Raw genomic sequence first — 15,083 nt, 5'->3', positions numbered from 1 at the left:
GCAGTCCTGGGGTCAGGTTGTGCTACATGGGGATTTCTGTGACCTTGGCTGACTGGTTGCCAGGATTTTTTTAGTTTTGGTTTTCGGTTAGGAATCCTGACTAGTGGAATGCTGAGTTTTCTGCCTTACTCATATGAATCTTGTTATGGTTGGTATGGTATTGCATTTAGGAAATCATCACTCTGTCTTTTGTTTTGCTTTTCCTATTTGCATTTCATTTACCTTTAACCTCACTCCCTTACATCCATAGAAGCAACAACAGTGGTTCCATGCGGTCAGCTCATCCCCCTTAAACCCACTGATGATCACCTCTTTGCATGACAGTTTGTTTCTTGCCCAGTAGTGGTCATTCCAGGCAGGGTTGCCAACCCTGCTTGAATATCGATATCTTTGCAGAGGGTTCCTAGTCAAGCCTTACCAACAGCACAATCCAAACAATATCCACTCATAAGTGAGTCCTATTGAGTTCTATGGGGCTTAGTACCTTAGTAAGTGTGTTTAGAATTGTGGTCTTCGGGGGCATCCATCTTTACTCCTGAGTGCCCCCATCTAACATCTCCAAAACACTAGGCTCCCTTTTTCCTACAATGGCCTTTTGGTAACTGGCCTGGGGGCACTTAAACCCTTCTTGTCAGAAGCAAGTAGGCTAGTTAAGTGTTCCCTACCCGGGCTCCCTAAGCAAGTGAGAAGGAATGATCCCGTCAGTTCAGCTGGACCTGGAAATACTCTTATTTAGCTAAGATTTCTATCTTAATTTCCAATCAGATAAATGTTTTTGTTTGAATTGTATGCTCCAAGCAACTGTGGTGCTTAATGTATCATGCTTAATGACACCATTAGGGCCCGCCTCCGTGATTTCACTAGGGCCTGCCCCTGAAATCTCAGGTTTTGGGATGCTTCTGGCCTGGCAACCCTGTTATAAATAGGTACTTGTCTGGCAGAGCAATCCAGCTCAAGGGTAGCTGGTGGGGCAGGGTGGAGGACAAGCTGGCAAAAAGCTCTGTGGCATCCACTTGCCGCTCGAGCTGCTGGCCCTGCTGAACTCTGTTGGGAGCTGTGTGCAGGAGCCAGAAGGGAAGAGTTGTCTCCCATGAATAGCAGTACCAGGGAGTGAGTGTAGAGCACCAATGGAATTGTTTTCTTCTGCTGACCTTTCTGCCGGTGAAATTCCTGTGCAGATCAGACCCGGGGGAGTGCTCCGAGGGGGGCTTGGATGCCATGTAAGTTCCCCCCATGGCTCCTCCTCTGCCCCGCCCCTGGAATGCCCCACTTTCAGGGTTTCTGCCAGCTGTTTGTCCACCAGGCTGGCTGTCCCTGGCGGATCCTCAGCTGAGCTTCATGGTACTGGAGGCCCTTAGAAATTCATCAGGATCCCAGTTTCCAGGGCAGATAGATCCCCGAGAAGAACAGGACAACAGTCACTCTAAATTTTACTAGGAAGTGATATGGCTATGACAAGGGAACCACAAAAAAACCCACCACACAGCCTGAGCACCATCCTTAGTGAAGTACAGATAGCAAAGAAACAGTGGCCTTTCAAGCTATGACTGTAGGGCAAAATTTCAACAATCAGGCCTCAGAGTCTTCTTTGGGCACAAGGAGGGAATACCAGTGTGCAACATTTGCTCCTATGATTGGCCAGCAGTCTAAATATTGACCAGGCCTGGTATAAATATTGGGAGCCAGGCCCTCTGCCCTTGTCAGGATGACAGAGCACTTCTTCTCACTGTGCTGCATCCTACAGTTCCATCAAGTGACCTCTGGGACCCTGGGCTGGGGAACACACCCAGATACTAATGCCCAGGAGTGGAGGCACTCCTGATACTGAGCTGCTTTGCTGCTGACCTAACTGATTTCCAAATCTGATAATTAACTAAGAAGATAATTTTAATTCTGTGCATAGGAAACCTACATCCTTCATCCAAATATTCTGCATTCTGTGTCCACAATAAATTATACTATTCATCTAGTTAGTTAGCTTTCTAACTGACCCAGTTATACAAATTTGCATAATTTATGGTTGCTGTTTCCCTTCCATTAGGCAAATATTTGCAATTTGTTTGGGTTGTGTGCATATTTATGTGCTCTGTAGATTGTTTGCTAGTATAGCTTTTAAATGTAATAAAAGAGGTGTTCTTCTTTAACAGAAAATAAATCCCCAGGCAATGCTTCAACAGACGATACCTGGCAAATGTTGGAATGATAAGAGTTCCAACCGTGAGGCTGTCATGAGAAGTCAAAAAATGAGTTGAGCAATCTGCCATTGATGATATTGTTGTTGATCACAATCTGAATATGAGCCAGCAGTGTGATGTGGCTGCAAAAAAGTCAAATGCTATTTTAGGCTGCATTAACAGACGTATAGCTTCCAAATCATGTGAAGCACTAGTTCCCCTCTATTTAGCACTGGTGAGGCATCATCTTGAGTACTGTGGCCGGTTCTGGATACCACACTTTAAGAAGGATGCAGACAAACTGGAACAGGTTCAGAGGACGGCAACAAGGATGATCAGTAGACTGGAAACCAAGCCCTATGAGGAGAGACTGAAAGAACTGGGCATGTTTAGCCTTGAGAAGAGAAGACTGAGGGGAGATATGATAGCACTCTTCAAGTACTTGAAAGGTTGCCACACAGAGGAGGGCCAGGATCTCTTCTCGATCATCCCAGAGTGCAGGACACGGAATAATGGGCTCAAGTTGCAGGAAGCCAGATTTCAGCTGAAAAAAACTTCCTAACTGTTAGAGCTATACGACAATGGAACCAATTACCTAGGGAGGTGGTGGGCTCCCCAACACTGGAGGCATTCAAGAGACAGCTGGACAGCCACCTGTTGGGTATGCTTTAATTTGGATTTCTGCATTGAGCAGGGGGTTGGACTCGATGACATTATATAGACCCCTTCCAGCTCTACTATTCTATGATTCTATGACATTCATGCAGCTGACAAAAGGTAACTTTGCTGACACCCATTTCCACAAGAGGCTTTTTAAACAGGACACTGTTTCAGGGATGGGATCTGTTGGCTGGTGCTGGTTCAAAAGCATTCCATTGAGCTAACAGGCCAGTATCGATTCGAGTTCATTCTTTGTCCACTAGCCACTGCTTTTACTGATCTATTTCCCCCCCCTCACAAAAATATTGATATTAATATCCATATTTTAAAATGAAACATCAATGACTTTGAAGGAAATATTGCTATTTTGAAAGTATATTTCAGTAAATGAAAGGAAATATTGATAAAATTATTGTTCTTAATATTGATATTTTAGAGGTGGATTTTTTTTTAAAAAAATCAATTTTTGAAAATAGCCATGGAAAACCACTACATAAAAATCTGATCTGCAACAACAGAGAATGTGAATTAATGGGAAATTAGGCACCAAATCTGAATTGGGCAGAATTCTAGCACATTCCTACACTGATTGAAGCTTTGATCCAGCTATATGGACATAACTCTGTTGACCTTAACAGAATAATTTCTGGTTTTTACAGGGGATGGGGGATGGAGAGAGCAGAAAGTGAGGCCAGTGCTGAGCACCTCTTAGAGCAGCAAAGCAAGAACATAAGTGGAATTGCATAGAGGGAGGGCAGCCTAAAAACTGTTTTGGAGATTTTCATCTGCTACTTTTGGAACCTTGGATGAAATTTTCATAGAATCTTACAGTGGGGTGGGGTCTTGTAGGGCATCTAGTCCAACCCTCTGCTTGGATGCAGAGAATCCAGAGCTCAAGAATTTCCAGCAGATGCCTGTTTGGCATCTATATGAAGACCTTGGCCCTATCTGCACTATACATTCGACTTTAAACAGCCGGGGCTTCCCCCAAAGAATCCTAGGAACTGTAGTTTGGTACAGATGCAGAGAGTTGTTAGGAGACCCTGTTCCCCTCACAGAGCTACAATTCTCAGAGTTCCCAGGAACAGGGAATGATAGTTAAACCACTTGGAGAACTGTAGCTCTGTGAAGGGAGCAGAGGTCTCCTAACCACTTTAGGCACCTCTGAAGGGCGCTGCCAGAGACTCTTAGAGCAATGTGCCATTCATTCTCAGTGTGCTGTCTAAAGTGCTGGCCATGGTGTGTACCTTCCAAAGAGGAAGGAGATTAAAAAGTGTCCCCCCCCCCAAGTACAACATACTTTATGGACACTCCAGCTGCTGTAACAAATGAAACTGAAAGTCTGCCTCACCCGGTCGAGGCCATAACTCATTACTGCACAGTTTAAGCCAGAATTTAATAACAAGCAAAATGGATATGTATGGCTGCATACACAAACAGTGCAATAATTGTTTTTCAGACAGAGCATAAAGATCATAAATGTGTTTTACAGTGTTCCTTAATTGTATCAAAAATTGGAAACCAGGACTTTATGGCGGATGAGGGAAGCATTAATCTTCTGTAGAACCATTTTGTGGATAATGGTGCAGAGGAGGTGTGGTGATAATTACTTATCTTTAAGGGGTTTCTAGTTTGTGATGTCAAAATATGGTGGCAAGCAAGGTGCAGCAGATATTTATCATGCCTCTGCTTACCAGGTGCACTTTCATCCCTTTTTAATAGAACCTGCACATTTGCATTTTTCCGCATGCGTGGGTTCCCTTCCCTTCACGATAAAAACGACTCAGCAGCCTCGATGAAATGCATGGCTGAGACAGGTAGGATATCATTCGGACGTGCCATGAATCACTTGTGTGCACTAAAACAAGGCTTTTTGTCCCATGGCAACAGATCAATCAGAACTCACAGGTAGATCACACACTGCAGTGCTAAGTAATGTGATGGTGTGAAATGCAGTTGCAGGTCATAGAGGACTATTCCTCTTGGCATACTTCCGACCCTGTTGAAAAGATTTCTTCTTGTATGGTGCAAGGGTTCTTGAACTGGTGACACTGGGTTATATCCAAGTAGCCCTAACCAACATGTCCCATCGGCTCAAGGATTTCCACTCGCACAATGGGACTTCCCCCCCTCTCCCTACCACCCCCTAAACCTGTTCTAGTAGTTCCCTCAGGCCTCTGGGGAAGGTGTGGGGTGGTATGGGGGGAGGAGAGGGACAAATGTTCTGTTGTGCAAATGGAAACCTTGCACTGACGGGATGCGTCAATGGGATACCTCCCTCTAGTAACCTGTTCTACTGTCTGCACCCTCTTGGCCAGAAGCGGGAGCTACTGGCCTTCTCATTACTTAGGCACCACCATCTGGTCAGAATGTGATATTGCAGCTAGTTGTTCGGCAGTTGTCAAGTGACACAAAGGGCCAATAGGGTTCCATCAGGCTGTATAAGACCTCAGGTTTTGGGCTGTTTCTTTAGTCTGAGCCACTCATTACTTGAGTGAGGATCAGGCTCTTCTCAGATTGCTCATACCAGCTTATCTGCCTGATTGGCATTACATCCAGACCACCAGCCTTAACCATTTCGTTAAACTAAACTCTAATAATGAAATATTCCACAGTACATTCTCTTCTTTAAAAAGAATATCTAGATGGTTGCATGGCTACTAATAGTTATCCTGTTTTTCGTGCAAAGTTCACACTGACAGTTGTCACATTTTAAAATTAGGTTTCCAACTGGGAGGATTTCTGCATATAACCAGTGGAACTAACTTTTACGCAGTCTTCCTAATTTACTTAAATAGAAGTTGCCAGCGCTCTGCATGTGTGTGTGTGTGTGTGTGTATACCACCCAATTATTTTATGTTGATGTAGTACCACCATTTTGTTTCAATGAACAGCATAAGCGCTAAGTATGATCTTCTGGACATTCATAGCTTAAAAATAATTCAGCCAGGAATGATGTTTCGTGTTGCTAACGGCCAACAGTTCAGAACCGGAGATACTACTACTGTCTCTTAATTTTCCTTCCCAGTACTTTTAAAGCTCTTGTTATAATGGAGAATAAAAGAGAATGATGTGATGATTGTTGATGTGACAAGCAATCTAATATTACAAGTGTTTTGGAGACAGCTACAAAAACATACTCGACCTGCCCAAAAAGGGGGCAGAATGAGTATATGTAGGGAGGGATGGGCAAATTTTATAGCTAAGTGCATAAGGATTGCTTTGCTAGTTCACACTAGTTTTAAACCCAGGGGTAGAAAACCTTTCACCCCAAGGGCCACAATCACTTATAAGCACCCTTCCGGAGACCACATGCTGATGGTAGTTGGAGCCAAAGGCAACAATGGATCTGACTCTTACCTTTGTACAGTAGGCTATATTCCTGCCACGCAAAACACAGAAATTTCTACACACACACACCTCTATCCAGGTGAGGATTCTGTCACCCCCTTGCATATGCTCTTTTATGATGAAACCAGCTGTGCTGATTAATGTGGCTTCCGCCTACCCTAGTAAGTAGCCATCAATAAACAGATATACATCATGGTTATACAGCCACAAGAGTGGCTGTACACTATAGCTAGCATGGGTTTTTCGTACTCCGCAATGTTAAATTGAAAATACCCCACCATGCCATTATGCTGCTTCCCATAAGCAATATTTCAAAACAAAACCTTCTGAAATTTATAGTCCTGAATTCAGAAACGCTTGCTTAACGACTCTCTAAGTTTTCATGGTGATACACAAACCAGTCAGAGAGAATGGAGAGTTCAAACTATAAAACATGAGAAACAAAATCCAGACCCCTGTTGGACTTTTTTCTGTCAGTGGTCTCATAATTTGTTGAAATTAATTAAAAATCAGCCATGTTCACAGAGTACCTGTAACCCTATTACTTACCTTGCCCCATACTCTGGTCTTCATCTTCTGCAGTTTAAAAGAGGGAAAAAAATACATGGCTGATTTTTAATTAATTTAAGAAATGTAACATTGAGCTGTACTATAACATTAGGCATGCTCAGTAAGAACCAGCTGTCAGTGTTAGAAAAGCCAGACTCACAGCTGTCTGGCTTGGCTAATCAGGGGGCCACACCCACACCAGGCCTTGATTTCACTTTACACAGTAATGTCGTCTAAAGAATCCTGGGAAGTATAGTTTGTGAAGGGTGTTGAGAGTTGTTAGGAGACTCCTATGCCACTGACAGAGTTCTGGCGGCCAGAGTGGTTTAACAGTCAGCCCCTCTTCTGGGGACTGAAGCTCTGTGAGGGGAATAGGGCCTTGCAGGTGTTGCCACCACTCACTATATTTATTTATTTATTTATATCCTGCCCTTCCTCCCAGCAGGAGCCCAGAGGCACATGTTACCAAATTCGTCCAAGCTACACAGGAAGTGAATTGGACTGTGAAAGACCAACCCAAATTGTGTTTGCATTTTAGCAACTATCTCAGAGAGGTCAGGTCTCCTGCTCCCCTGGTGCATTCACTATAGCTACCCAATTTCCATGCTTTTTAAAGTTTGATAGAAATATCTGTTGCTATAGGTACATTCTTAAATGCCAAGTGTTTTTTGTTTGCCTATGAGTGAATTCTATTTAAGGCTTTCAAACATAAGGTTAGAGCTGATTTAGGAATGGGATCTGTTGGCTTGTGCTGGTTCGAAAGAATTCTGTTGACATAACAGGCTGGTATTGATTAGAGCTCATTCTTTGTCCGCGAGCCCGTTTTTACTGATCTGTTTTTCCTGTCACAAAAAATATTGCTATTAATAGCAATATTTTTAAAGAAAATATTGATGATTTTAAAGGAAATATCAATATTTTGAAAGGAAAAATATTATTCTTTGTTATGTGCCTTCAAGTCGATTACGACTTACGGCGACCCTATAAATCAGCGACCTCCAAGAGCATCTGTCATGAACCACCCTGTTCAGAGCTTGTAAGTTCAGGTCTGTGGCTTCCTTCATGGAATCAATCCATCTCTTGTTTGGCCTACTCCCTTCTGTTTTTCCAGCATTATTGTCTTTTCTAGTGAATCAGGCCTTCTCATGATGTGTCCAAAGTAGGATCACCTCAGTTTCATCATTTTAGCTTCTAGTGACTGCTCTGGTTTAATTTGTTCTAACACCCAATTATTTGTCTTTTTTGCAGTCCATGGTATGTGCAAAGCTCTCCTCCAGCACCATATTTCAAATGAGTTGATTTTTCTCGTATCTGCTTTTTTCACTGTCCAACTTTCACATCCATACATAGAGATCGGGAGTACCATGGTCTGAATGATCCTCCCTTTAGTGTTCAGCGATACATCTTTGCATTTGAGGACCTTTTCTTTAAATATATGATTCTTAATATCAATATGAAAATAGCTGTGGAAAATGGGTACATAAAAATCTGATCTACAACTCTAAATAAGTGAATTAATGGAAAATTTGGCACCAAATCCAAATGCTTCAGCACCTTGGGCAGGTTCCTTGAAAGTTCAGACTAAAACCCAGAGGAGAGTCCACTGCCCCACTGACATGGACCCATAAGCCACAACTGGCAAAAAAGAAAGGTCTCGACCCGGTGCCAAAAAAATTGGAATGTCAGTGCCAGACATGTCTTTTTCGGGATGGCATTTCTATAGTTGTTGCACCACCCCAGAAAAGGCCCTCTTCTTTGTGACGATATAATGTACTTCTGTGAAGACAAGGATGGGGGACCTCTGGCCCACAGACCAAATCAGGCCTGGCAGGGATCCTAATTTGGCCCGCAAGGCTGCTTTCTTGTTCCCTAAACCACACCCACCTGCCCCACATCTGACATTGTATGTGGTGTCAGATGTAGACATGGTAAAGAAACAACTGGGAGCCTCAACACTTGCTTTGTCTTCAGGTTCATACTTTAGAATGTAATCAGTTTAGAGGGGAACCCTCTACTGATAATTAATTGTGGATCTCATAAGTATATCTATAAGTATATAAATTGAAATAATAATAATAAAAAATAAATATGTAAGAAATGCCTTGCTGGATCAGGCCAATCTAATCCAGCAACCTGTTCTCGCAGTGGTTAACCAGATGCCCATTATGGGAAGGACACCAGCAAGTGGCATTCAGAAGTGTACTGCCTCCAACTGTGGAGGCAGAGCATAGCCATACTGGCCAGTAGCCACTTATAGCTATATCCTCCATGTATTTGTGTAATCCTCTTTTAAAGCCATCCAAGTTGGTGGCCATCATTGCCTCTTGTGGAAGCGAATTTAATATTTAACTCTGTGCTATATAATAATAATAATAATAATAATGTTATTTATTGGTCGCCTATCTGTCCAGGTTAATGGACACTCTAGGCGACTTACAATAAAAAACAATACATCATATACAATATACAAAATAAAACACAGCCATAGTCAATTTAAAATCAGTTTCCAATTAAAACATCATAAAACTGACCCTCCCCAATCCCATAGGCCTGCCTGAATAGCCAGGTTTTTAAGGCTCGGCGAAAACCTGTCAGGGAGGGAGTATGTCGAAGATCAAGAGAAAGGGAGTTCCAGAGGGAAGTACTTACTTTTATCTCTCCCGAATCTTCCAGCAGTCAGCTTCATTGGATGTCCTTGAGTTCTAGCATCATGAGAGAGGAAGAAACACTTTCTTCTATCCGCTTTCTCCACACCATGAATAATGTTATACATTTCTATCCTGTCGCCTCTTACTCGCCTTTTCTCTAAGGTAAAAATCCCCAAATGCTGCAACCTTTCCTCATATAGGAGTTGCTCCATCCCCTTGATAATTTTGGTTGTTCTTTACTGAACCTTTTCCAGTGCTACACTTGGGAGAAATCACCTGTTGCAGTGTGCAATTTATCATTTTATTTTATTTTTTTACATTTATATCCCACCTTTCTTCCATAAGGAGTCTACCATTCAGGCATTGACGACAGCCAGACCTGCTTAGCTTTTAGCAAGGTGGTGACCCCGTGTGCCTTCAGACCATACCCTGGGCCCAGCTTTTTAACAACCTGTCATCTGTTTTGGGTGATAGGCTTGCTGATACATGAATGAATTAAATTAACTGAATTAATTACAGCTGGGGATGGAAGGATCTGTCAATTTCGGTTCTCTCAATTTCTCATTTTTCCAATCTTAAATTCAGTTTTCTAGGTTTCTGCTGCAATTTGCGATTATTATTATTTTTAAAAATCCTCATGAAAATTCTTCAGCATTTTAGTGCGCCTTTCTCCTACTAATATTTTTGTCTTTGCAGTTTTGACTAATGTACACATTTTCGCAAGCCGTTTCTCCTAATCTAATGCATTTTTGTATGTTGTTTTCACTAATCTGTTCATTTTAATGGACATTTTCCACTAATACATGCATTTTTGTAAACAGTTGGAAAACTATAGCAAACGTCGGGTATGTGCAAATTTGAAGAATGGCTGTCTTATGGTTGTCATATTGTTCTGGAAAGTGAAAATTTAATAAATTCAGCTTCAAATGAGAACTGAATCAAATTTCTCCCCCATCTCTAATAGGGGCATCACCCAAGCTGAACATACCCATTTGGATGGTAGCGTTGTCTCTTCAGTAATGTCTAAGCTCCTTCCATTGCATTCTCTTGACTTCTTTCTACAAAGAGTTCAGGCATACATTTTGTGCATAGATGAAAATGGTACCTTACTCTTATCATACAAGGAGTGATGGGGGTAAAAGGTGCTTCACTTTTTAAAAAATAGAGTAGAATAAAATAGCCAAGTACCTTGAAGTGGGAACCCTACAAAAAATCCATCAAGACTGGCATGTCTGTATTTGTAATATTTAGGTTTTTGCTAGATAAACACAAACCAGATGCTGCAAACATCTGTCGTTGCCCAGAGATACTGCAGGCTCACCAAAGAGTCATTGAAATGGAGTTTTACTGTATATTTACAATACATTTTCATTTTTATCGGAGCAGCTGACAAAGGCAGAAGATGAAATGTTTTGCCACGTAAATGAAATCTCTGATTTGTTAATCACAGTAACATATACACACAAAAACACACACTACCCTATAGAACCTTTGGGTAATAAAAGCTTGGAGAGCCTGCAAATGTATTTGACAGTGACAAATAATGCCATTGCAAAATAGATGTACAGCAGATCAGGAGACACGGAAGGGAAGATGCACAAAAAAAGCATTTGCTGTCATTTTCCTGTCTGCTAAATGCTGTTTACTAACCAGTGTGGTGTAGTGGTTAGAGTGTTGGATTAGGACCCTTGTGGCCAGGATTGAAATCCTCACTTAGCCATGAAGCTTACTGGATGACCTTGGGCCAGTCACAGTCTCTCAGTTGAACCTACCTCACAGGCTGTGAGGATAAATTGAAATAAATTCTCTGTAACGTGAATCAGGAGAGGCCATGCAAGTCCTGGACCACTGCCTGGCTTGTGGTGGGCTGGATGAGGGCCAATAAGCTGAGTCTGAATCCTAGCAAGATGGAGATGCTGTGGGTGGGAGTTCAGATAATTGGACAGTTGCCTGCTTTGGATGGGATCGTACTCCCTCTGAGAGAGCAGGTCTGTAGTCTGGGGGTGCTCTTGGATCCATCTTTGTTGCTAGGGGCCCAGGTGACCTCAGTGGCTAGGAGTGCCTTTTATCAGCTTCGGACATTTCTGGACCGGGATAGCCTGACCACTATTGTCCATGCACTGGTAACCTCCAGGCTGGATTGCTGTAATGTGCTCTATGTGGGGCTACCCTTGACATTGGTCCAGAAGCTGCAGCTGGTGCAAAATGCGGCAGTGAGACTGCTCACTGGGGCAGGGTATCACCAACATGTCACTCTGCTGCTGAAAGAATTGCACTGGCTACCTATTAGCTACCTGGCTAAGTTCAAGGTTCTAGTTTTGGTGTACAAAGCCCTATACAGCTTGGGACCAGGATACCTGAAAGACCGTCTTATCCCTTATATACCCAGTTGATCACTGTGAGGGCCTTCTGCAGATACCATCTTATCAGGAGGTCCGTTCCATACAACATAGGAAATGTACCTTTAGTGTAGCGGCACCTACCCTGTGGAATTCCCTCCCCTTAAATATTAGACAGGCACCATCTGTTATCTTTTTGGTGCCTACTGAAGACTTTCCTCTTTCAACAACCCTTTTAAGTTGAGACCTTATCCCAGTCTGCATCTGTATTTCAATTGCTTTTCAATATGTTTTTAAACCTTTTTTTTAAAAGATATCGATTTTTTTAAAAAAATTAAAAGATGTTTTTAAAAGTGTTTTGTTTTAATATATTTTAAAGTCTGTTTTTATGATGTTTTAAAGTGTTTTTAGTGCTTTTGTTTGCTGTCCTGGGCTCCTACTGGGAGGAAGAACGGGATATAAATCAATCAATCAATTAATTAAATAAATAAAATGAATTGAGAGGGAAGAGAATAATATATGCCACCTTGAACTCTTTGGATTAAAGGTGAGATATAAATGTCTAAATAAATAAATGACAAACAAATGTCTCAAGGGGAGCAGAGAGGCCTATGGTCTGCTGTGCAAGGCAAGAAGTAGGTAGGATCAGAACCCTTGAACCTGTCCCTCTGATGTTGCATTGGGACAGTAAGGAGCCCAGAAGGTTGAATGGGGACAGCCACATTGGAACTGTCCTAAGCCAGGATGGTCACAGTACAGGGCAGCCGTTAAATGTTGCGGACTATAACTCTCACCATTATTGTTGTCCATTGGCCATGCTGGCTAGAGCTGATGGGAGCTATAGTCCAAAACATCCAGAGGGCCCCAGGTTGGCTAATTGTATTTGGCTGCATACACACCATACATCTAAACCAAATGCACCTCCCAAGAATCCTGGAAACTGTAGTTTACTTCTTACAGAGCTATAGTTCCCAACACCCTTAAACTACAGTTCCCAGGATTCTTTTGGAGGCAAATGTGCTTTAAATGTGCATATGCAGCTGTATAGTGGTTACAGGACTGGGGAAACTCAGGTTCAGCTCTCCTCACCTCACCACCCCAGGGTACTCTACTACCATCAGCTGCTGTGTGGGAAGGATCCTTATAATATTTTATATGTTGGCATTATTTGCCTACTGTTTAAAATGTAATTTGATGTTACCTGTAAAAAAATTGAAATGGAATGCCTTCAAGTCGATTCCAACTTATGGCGCCCCACAAATAGGGCTTTAATGATAAGCGGTATTCAAAGGTGGTTTACCATTGCCTTCCTCTGAGGCTGAGAGGCAGTGACTGGCCCAAGGTCACCCAGTGAGCTTCATGGCTGTGCGGGGATTCGAACACTGATCTCCCGGGTTGCAGTTCAACACTCTAACTACTACGCCACACTGGCTAGCAGGATATAAATAATGGTGGTAATAATTCAGTCAATAAATGGATGGAATTACTACTAATAACAATAACTCCAAATTGTTATTGTGCTGGTGCTGTTGGGCTGTGCAAGACCCTACACAGTTCGGATGTGGACAGGGTCGTTCTTGCGTGTCCATCTGCAGGGACCTTTTTGGCCATGTTGTCCGTCCTCTGTTGGAGGCAGCATGCTCTGAATTCCATTTGCTGGGAATCACAGGTGGGAAGAATGCTGCTGCACTCAGGACCTGCTTATGATCTTCCCACAGATATCTGGTTGGTCACCATGAGATTAGGATGCTGGGCTAGATGGACCTTTGGCCTGATCCAGCAGAGATCTTATTGTATTCTTAGTAACAAACTGTGATACATTGGAGGTTCCCTCATCTTCTTTCCAGGAAAAAAAAATAAAATGGCAATCCTTCCTAGCCCATGGATCTGTGGCTGGAGCTGGCTGGACCTCTCCCTAGTATGCAGAACTGTTAGCTAGAAAGCTGTTGTGGTTGAGCCCCTCTCCCCTTAAGCTCATACACATTTACCTGAAGAGGTCAATGGAAGAGTGGCTGTAGCTCAGTGGTGGAGCAACCGCTTTGCATGCAGAAGGTCCCAGCTTCACTCACCAGCATCTTCAGATGGAGCTGGCACCATCCCCTGCCTGAAAACCTGGATAGCCACTGTCAGTCAGTGCAGAAAAGTGGTCCCCAAACTCCCCCCCCCATGGACCACTTGAAAATTGCTGGGATCCTGATGGACCACTTAATGTTATTTCTGCCAATTGTAGCCATTGTAATTTCATAGAATTCAAATTGATACAATAAAATACATTATAAGAAATAAAATAAGCAATAAAAGGCAATAAAAATCAATATGAATATTCAGTGCGATGGATGTGCCATCTCCTGCCTTCAACCACAAATCCACAGACACGCCATGGACCATCTGAAGACCATACAGACCGTTGGTAGTTCTAGGACCACAGGAAACCCTTGGGGTAGACAATACTGAGCCAGATGGTTCAATGGTCTGAGGTTGCATACACAGTGCCATGCTTGTAGTGGATAAATGCAGCTTTTCTCAATCCAGAATAGTTTATGTTCATCCTCAATATGCTGCTTTCAATCTATATCGATTCTAGATCCTGCTGTCCAAAAGAGTGGGTGTGACTACTTGATACACGTTGGCAAACCCTCCTCTTGATTAGCTGATCCGCACCTTTTCCTCCCTGCATATGCTCCATGTGGATGAAGGAGGAAGTGGTGATTGCGATCTTGGTATATGCCCACCCACAACATCATTGGGCAGGTGTGGATAACCCCCCCCCATTGTCAGGACTGCCTACATCTGTTTTCAAATGGAGACACTTAGTCAGAGCTTGGAAAAGTTACTTTTTTGAACTACAACTCCCATCAGCCCATCCAGTGGTCATGCTGGCTGGGGATGATGGGAGTTGTAGTTCAAAAAAGTAACTTTTCCAAGCTCTGATAGAATCAACCTGCAATGAGCTTTTTATTTTCAGAAAGAAACCAGTTTCTCAAGAAGTGCTTCTCAGGGGCAAGAAGATTTATTATTATTTATTTATTTAATTTAATTTATATACCGCCCTAAGCCAAAAAGGCTCTCTGGGCGGTGTACATAAGAGATAAAACAAGCACAATATATAAATACAATAAGTAAAACAAAATCAAAGATCAAACAAACAATAATAAAGAACCAACAACGTCAAAATACAACAATATTTGTTGCACTCAGGGTCCTGCTTGTGGGCTTCTCATGGGCGTCTGGTTGGCCGCTGTGAGAACAGGACATTGGACGAGATGCTGTTGCATTAATAAGATGCATAAGATATGCATTAGATCTAGATTGTGTGTGGACGACAAAGAAAAAATGGTCTTTCTTGTTTCTAGAATAAAATG

This window comes from Rhineura floridana, chromosome 5, assembly GCF_030035675.1.
Source record: "Rhineura floridana isolate rRhiFlo1 chromosome 5, rRhiFlo1.hap2, whole genome shotgun sequence".
Lineage (NCBI taxonomy): Eukaryota > Metazoa > Chordata > Lepidosauria > Squamata > Rhineuridae > Rhineura > Rhineura floridana.
The sequence above is the reverse complement of the archived record's forward strand: the minus strand, read 5'-3'. Positions refer to the sequence as shown.